Source organism: Lissotriton vulgaris, chromosome 3_1 (genome assembly GCF_964263255.1).
Source record: "Lissotriton vulgaris chromosome 3_1, aLisVul1.2, whole genome shotgun sequence".
NCBI lineage: Eukaryota > Metazoa > Chordata > Amphibia > Caudata > Salamandridae > Lissotriton > Lissotriton vulgaris.
This window is the reverse complement of record NC_141689.1, coordinates 1,241,111,414-1,241,117,413: the sequence shown is the minus strand read 5'-3', so window position 1 is coordinate 1,241,117,413 and position 6,000 is coordinate 1,241,111,414.

The following is a 6,000-nucleotide window of genomic DNA, read 5'->3' as shown; positions in this document are numbered from 1 at the left end:
TTTTTCAATAGGACATTTATAGCTGCTTTACTGAGACACACAAAGCAAATTCAATTCCAGCTGCACTTTATGCTGCTGAGCTGCAGGGAGGGGCATGGGATGTCTCTGTTCTGGCAGTGATTGAATGTTGAGATTTCAGAATGCTTTCAAGCATTCTTCAAGAAACTCCAAGCATACCTTTGGATGCATAACTTGGGTTAAGGGGCACATATAATTGGAAAGCTTTTAAACCAGTTATGTTTTTCGGATATGGCTCAGACTAGAAAACGAGAGAGAACTGTGTTATTCAAGAAGAGGTAATATTTTGGTAAACCCTGAATACCTGTCATGTGCCACTTGAAATATCTTATGCCTAACTTAAATTCTCTGACCTGAGAAGAACAACTGATCAACATAAGAAAGTGATATGCAGTTTGATACTTGTCTTCTCAGAATGGCTGTGGACACATTCCCTTTTACTGATGTCAAAGAGCTGTGAAAGGTATCTATTTCCAGTGTAAAACTTTATGAAATAGACAATGTTAATTAGAAGAAGTACTAAGATCTAGAGCAGAATTGAGTTGTAAATTTAGATGCATAGGCCCACCCTTAGGTTGGAGAATGGTGAATACAGTGTGATTGTAACAATTCTACTCAGGAAAAAGAAATTAATTATCCACACTCTGTCCTAAATTCGCTGACCTTATGAAACAATGGTTGATAACTCTTTTGTGGCCCTACAAGGGGGTCGATTCCGAATCTGGGAAAAAACGCTCCGAATAGCCATTCGGAGCGTTTTTCCGGTACGAATCGTACCCTGACAACGTCCCCCGTACGTACGACGAAGTGCGATTTGTTCCAGGAGCTGGACTCCGTACGATTTGTACAGAGACAGTACGAATCAAATCCCCATACGACTCTCCCTCGAAACCCGCTGTACGCGACATCTGTATGGTTCGCGGCTGCTTTTTCCGACCCGGCAAGTACGATTTGTGTCAGGTACGCACCATACGACCCTTTTTCTACTGGAGCTGAAAACAGCCGTAAAAGCAGAGTTTGCCCCGAAACAGGTACGGAACGGCCCCTCGGGTACGGTGCGTACACTCCATGATTGCAGGGGTACGGTGTGTACCCTTGCGATCACGGGGTGTACGCACCGTACCCCTGCGATCACGGGGTGTACGCACCGTACCCCGCAATCTTGGGGTGTATGCACCGTACCCCATGTTCGCTGGGTGTACGGTGCATACACCCCAAGATCGCAGGAGTATGCACCGTAACCCTGCTATCATGGGTTGTAGGCACCGTACGGTGTGTAAGTGATTGTGTGCTTTTCGGTACGAATCACCCTTACCTGACGTGGACCGTATGAATCGCGTCCTCATACCCCGGTCCCGATCGTACTCGTCGGGTTGTACGGCATGTGTACGAGTCGTACGGTTCACTGTTTCAGCCTGGCAATACGTACGGATCCTGACGATTCGGATGGATTGACGGAATACGGATTGTACTACGAGACTCGGACAGACGGGTACGAATCGTACGGCGATGGCTCAGGATGAAAACCGTACGGACGTTTTTTTTCCAGGATAGGAATCGACCCCCATATGTCCACAGTTTGACAAGCAGTATATAGGGCTAGATGCAACTCTGGTCAATATTATATTTAACGGTCTTCCAATGAGAATATTTGTTTTACAGAGAATATATTAGTATGGTAAATGATTTATGATAATTTAGATTTCATAGAGTTTAAATATTAACAGGGTTAAAATTACACAAAAGTTTTGACTTAGAGGTCCCTAAACCCTAAAACAGGGGGTGGAGCAAAATTGATGAGTACGAGTAATTACGGTTCACTGACAAAATATCAAAAGCAAAAACATAGATGACAAAAATATAGATGAAGAATTATAGAATGCAAACATATTGACTCCATATACTTAAACAGGTAAGTACAAAAATATTGACTCTAAAATATAGAAGATAAAAATATAGATGTAAAAAATCGATTTAAAAATATAAATAAAATAATATATATTAAATATATAAAATATGATTCTCTTTAGCAAAATAAATTAAATGTAATATGCATTTTAACTAAATATAAAAATAAACTGAATTAAAAAAAATATAAACACACACATATAATAATTTATACATATACATATATTTACTTTAAAATAATTTATTAACTTTATTTTTATTTAATTGTTAAACTTTTAAAATATATAAAAACCAAACATAAACATATATCAATAATTTAAAATTAAAAAAAAACATTCTATAATTAATTAAAACATTAAACTTGAAAAAAAATGTAACTATACATTTTGCAATACTATAAATACTACTGTAGGGAAAATGTTGGATAGGGGAATAATTACATTTACTATTTCACCTCCAGTGAATACAACAGTAGGTATAGTGTTGGATAGCAGAGGGGTAAAAATTTCTACTCGCAATCCAAAGAGTGCAACAGTAGGGAAAGTGTCGGATAGCGGAGGGGTAGAATTTACTACTCCCACTCCAGTTAGTGCAACAGTAGGGAAAATGTTGGATAGCGGACGGGTAAACATTACTTTTCCCACTCCAAAGAGTGCAACAGTGGGGAAAGTGTTGGATATTGAGGAGTAAAAATGACTATTCCCACTCATTTGATTGCAACAATAGAAAAAATGTTGGATAGCGGAGGGGTTAAAATTATTATTCACACTCCAGTGAGTGCAACAGTAGGGAAAGTATTGGATAGCAGAGGGGTAAAAATTACTACTCCACTACATTGACTGCAATAGTAGGGAAAGTGCTGGATAGTGGAGGGGTAAAAATAACTATTCCCACTCCAGTGAGTGCAACAGTAGGGCAAATGCTCAATAGCAGATGGGTAAAATGTACTACTCCCTCTCCAGTGAGTGCCAAAGTAGAGTAAATGTTGGATAGCGGAAGAATTAAAATTACAATTCCCACTCCAGTGAGTGCAACAGTAGGGGAAGTGTTGGATAGCCGAGGGGCAACAATTACTAATCCCACTCCAAAGAGTGCAACAGTAAGGAAAGTGTTGGATAGCGGAGGGGTAAAAAATTCTATTCCCACTCCAGTGATTGCAAAGTAGGGAAAATGTTGGGTAGCAGACGGGTAAAAACTACTATTCCCACTCCAGTGACTGCCAAAGTACAGTAAATTGTGGATAGCAGAAGAATTAAAATCACTTCCCACTCCAGTGAGTGCAACAGTAGGATAAGTGTTGGATAGCGGAGGGGCAAATATTACTATTCCCACTCCAAGGAAGCAACAGTAGGGTAAGTGTTGGATAGCGGATGGGTAAAAATGACTATTCCCACTCCATTGATTGAAACAGTTGGGAAAATGTTGGATAGCAGAGTGGTAAAAATTAGTATTCCCACTCCAGTGAGTGCAACAGTAGGGAAAGTGTTTGACAGCAGAGAAACAAAAATTACTAATAACATTCAAACAATTGAAAAAATGTAATACTTTTAAAAATAAATAAAACATATTTAAAAACTATACAATTAAATAGATTAAACATATAAAAATAACATATATTATAATATTAATTACATATAACAAAAAGTTACAAATATTGTATTAAATAAATTAAAAAATGTATTTATAAACCCATATTTATTTAAAAGGAGCAAATATTTTAAAAACAGACAAATTATTTAAAACATAAATGTATTTGTTTTATTTCCTGCCCTATAACACCTCACCAATAAAGAAAGACTTCAACCTTGTTATTTAAATGTATTTCCATAATTAACACATTATTAATTAATTTAGAAAATATTATTAATAAAAGAAATAATAAACATTAATTGAGTACACATTCTTTAATACTATAATATTCACAACACACACCAAAAATTAATTACACAATTACCATAATTAATTACTAATGAATTAATTGAAATTAATTAACAACTAATTAATAATTCATCAATACAAAATAAATTACTTCACACCATTCATACCATTTACACCTATATAAACCACAACACACACCTAAAATTATTACACAATTACCATTATTAATTACTAATTATTTAAAATTAACAACTAATTATTCATTAATCAATTAAAAATATATTACTTCTCACCCTTCCCACCAGTTTTACCTATAAACACTGCAACACACACCTAAAATTAATTACACAATTACAATCATTATTTGCCAATTAATTAATTGAAATCAATTAACAATTAATTATTAAATAATGAATAATATGTTATGTTATGTTATGTTAATTTTAATTTCTATAGCGCACGGCTACTCCATTGGAGTGTCCCGGCACTTTTATTGGCAGCTCATAAGAAGAAAAACATAGCACAGAGAAAATAAAAACATCCATTAACAGCAAAGGAGACATACTAGAGGGTAAAAAGCCAGGTTTTAAGGCCCTTCCTGAAAGACAGCAGATTAGAGGTACAGCGTAAGGCCAATGGCAGAGTGTTCCAGAGCTGTGGTGCCCTCAGTCTAAAAGTGCGCCCCCGATGCGGGCCCTCTTTACTCGGGGGACCACCGCAAGAAACAGGGATTCAAATCGCATAGATCGGGCCGGGGGGTAAAAGACAAGCCTACGTTAAAGATATTTTGCTCCCGAACCAAAGAGCGCCTTATGAGCCAGAGTCAAAGCCTTAAAAACTATCCGCTTCCGGATAGGCAGTCAATGAAGCGACTGCAAAAGGCCGGACACTCTGGCTCGCCTATGAAGGCCAAAAATGGCACGTGCAGCGGAATTCTGCACCACCTGCAGCCGCTGTACAAGGTATTCCGGGAGACCCAGATAAAGGACGTTGGAATAGTCCAATCTGGAGCCAATTAAGGCTTGCATCGCAATCTTCCTGTGCTCTTCTGTGAGCAGAGGAAGAAACTTCCGGAGCATCTTGAGAATGCCGAAACATGTGCCTGTAAGACCGAGGATTTGAGATCTCAACGTCAGACCATTATCGATCTTAATTCCCAGATTTTTTGCCAGCTGGGACGCATGTGCTGGGGGGAACATATTAGTCGGCCACCATGCCTGCCAGTCAGGGTCTGAGGTACAGCCAAAAAACAGTACCTCCGACTTGTCTGAGTTACATTTGAGGCTGTTCAGCTGGAACCAATTAAAAACAGCCCCTATACACTCCCGAATACTCTCTCCGTCGAAATCCTCTCCTTTCCCGCTCATAAAGAGGAGCTGGGTATCGTCGGCATAGGAGACGATCTGGCCCCCAAAAGACTCCACCAGTGCCGCCAAGGGGGTCATAAAGATGTTAAAAAGAGTCGGGCTCAGCACAGAACCCTGCGGGACTCCGACTCCCAACAGCGGCATCTCAGCAGAGCTAGGAGAGGCCCAGACCGTTTGTCGACGGCCAGCTAAGAAAGATGTAAACCAGCTGAACACCGCCCCCCTCTGACCAATGTCATAAAGTCTGGCGAGGAGCCCCTCGTGTGGGACGGTGCCGAAGGCCGCCGACAGATCAAGCATGACAAGCATGGCTTTGCCTGCTTAATGGCCTCGGACACCTCCAAAAGCGCCGTCTCGGTGCTTAGATTGGGGCGGAAGCCAGATTGAGTGGAGTGCAACAGGTCATTGGTTTCTAGAAAAGCAGAGAGCACGCTGTGCACGTGCTTCTCCACGATTTTGGCCAGCGCCAGAAGGAGAGAGATAGGCCTATAGTTGGTCAACACCTCGGGATCTAGGCCAGGCTTTTTAAGGAGGGGGATCACCATCGCCCGCTTCCAAGTCTGCGGGACCACCCCCTCCCTCAAAGAGAGGTTCAAAAGTGGGTTAGCCAATGGGTTTACAACAACCGCCATCTTCGCCAGGAATTTGGCCGGACATGGGTCTAAAGGCGACCCAGATTTAAGGTTGGCCAAAAGTGCCAATGACGCAGAGGAAGAGATAGGCGGAAAAACAGCCAAGACAGAATCCAGGGTGGCCGATGGAACTGACCCGTCCCCACAACTGGGACGAACTTCAACCAACCTCTCAGGAAAGGAGTCCTGAATCAATT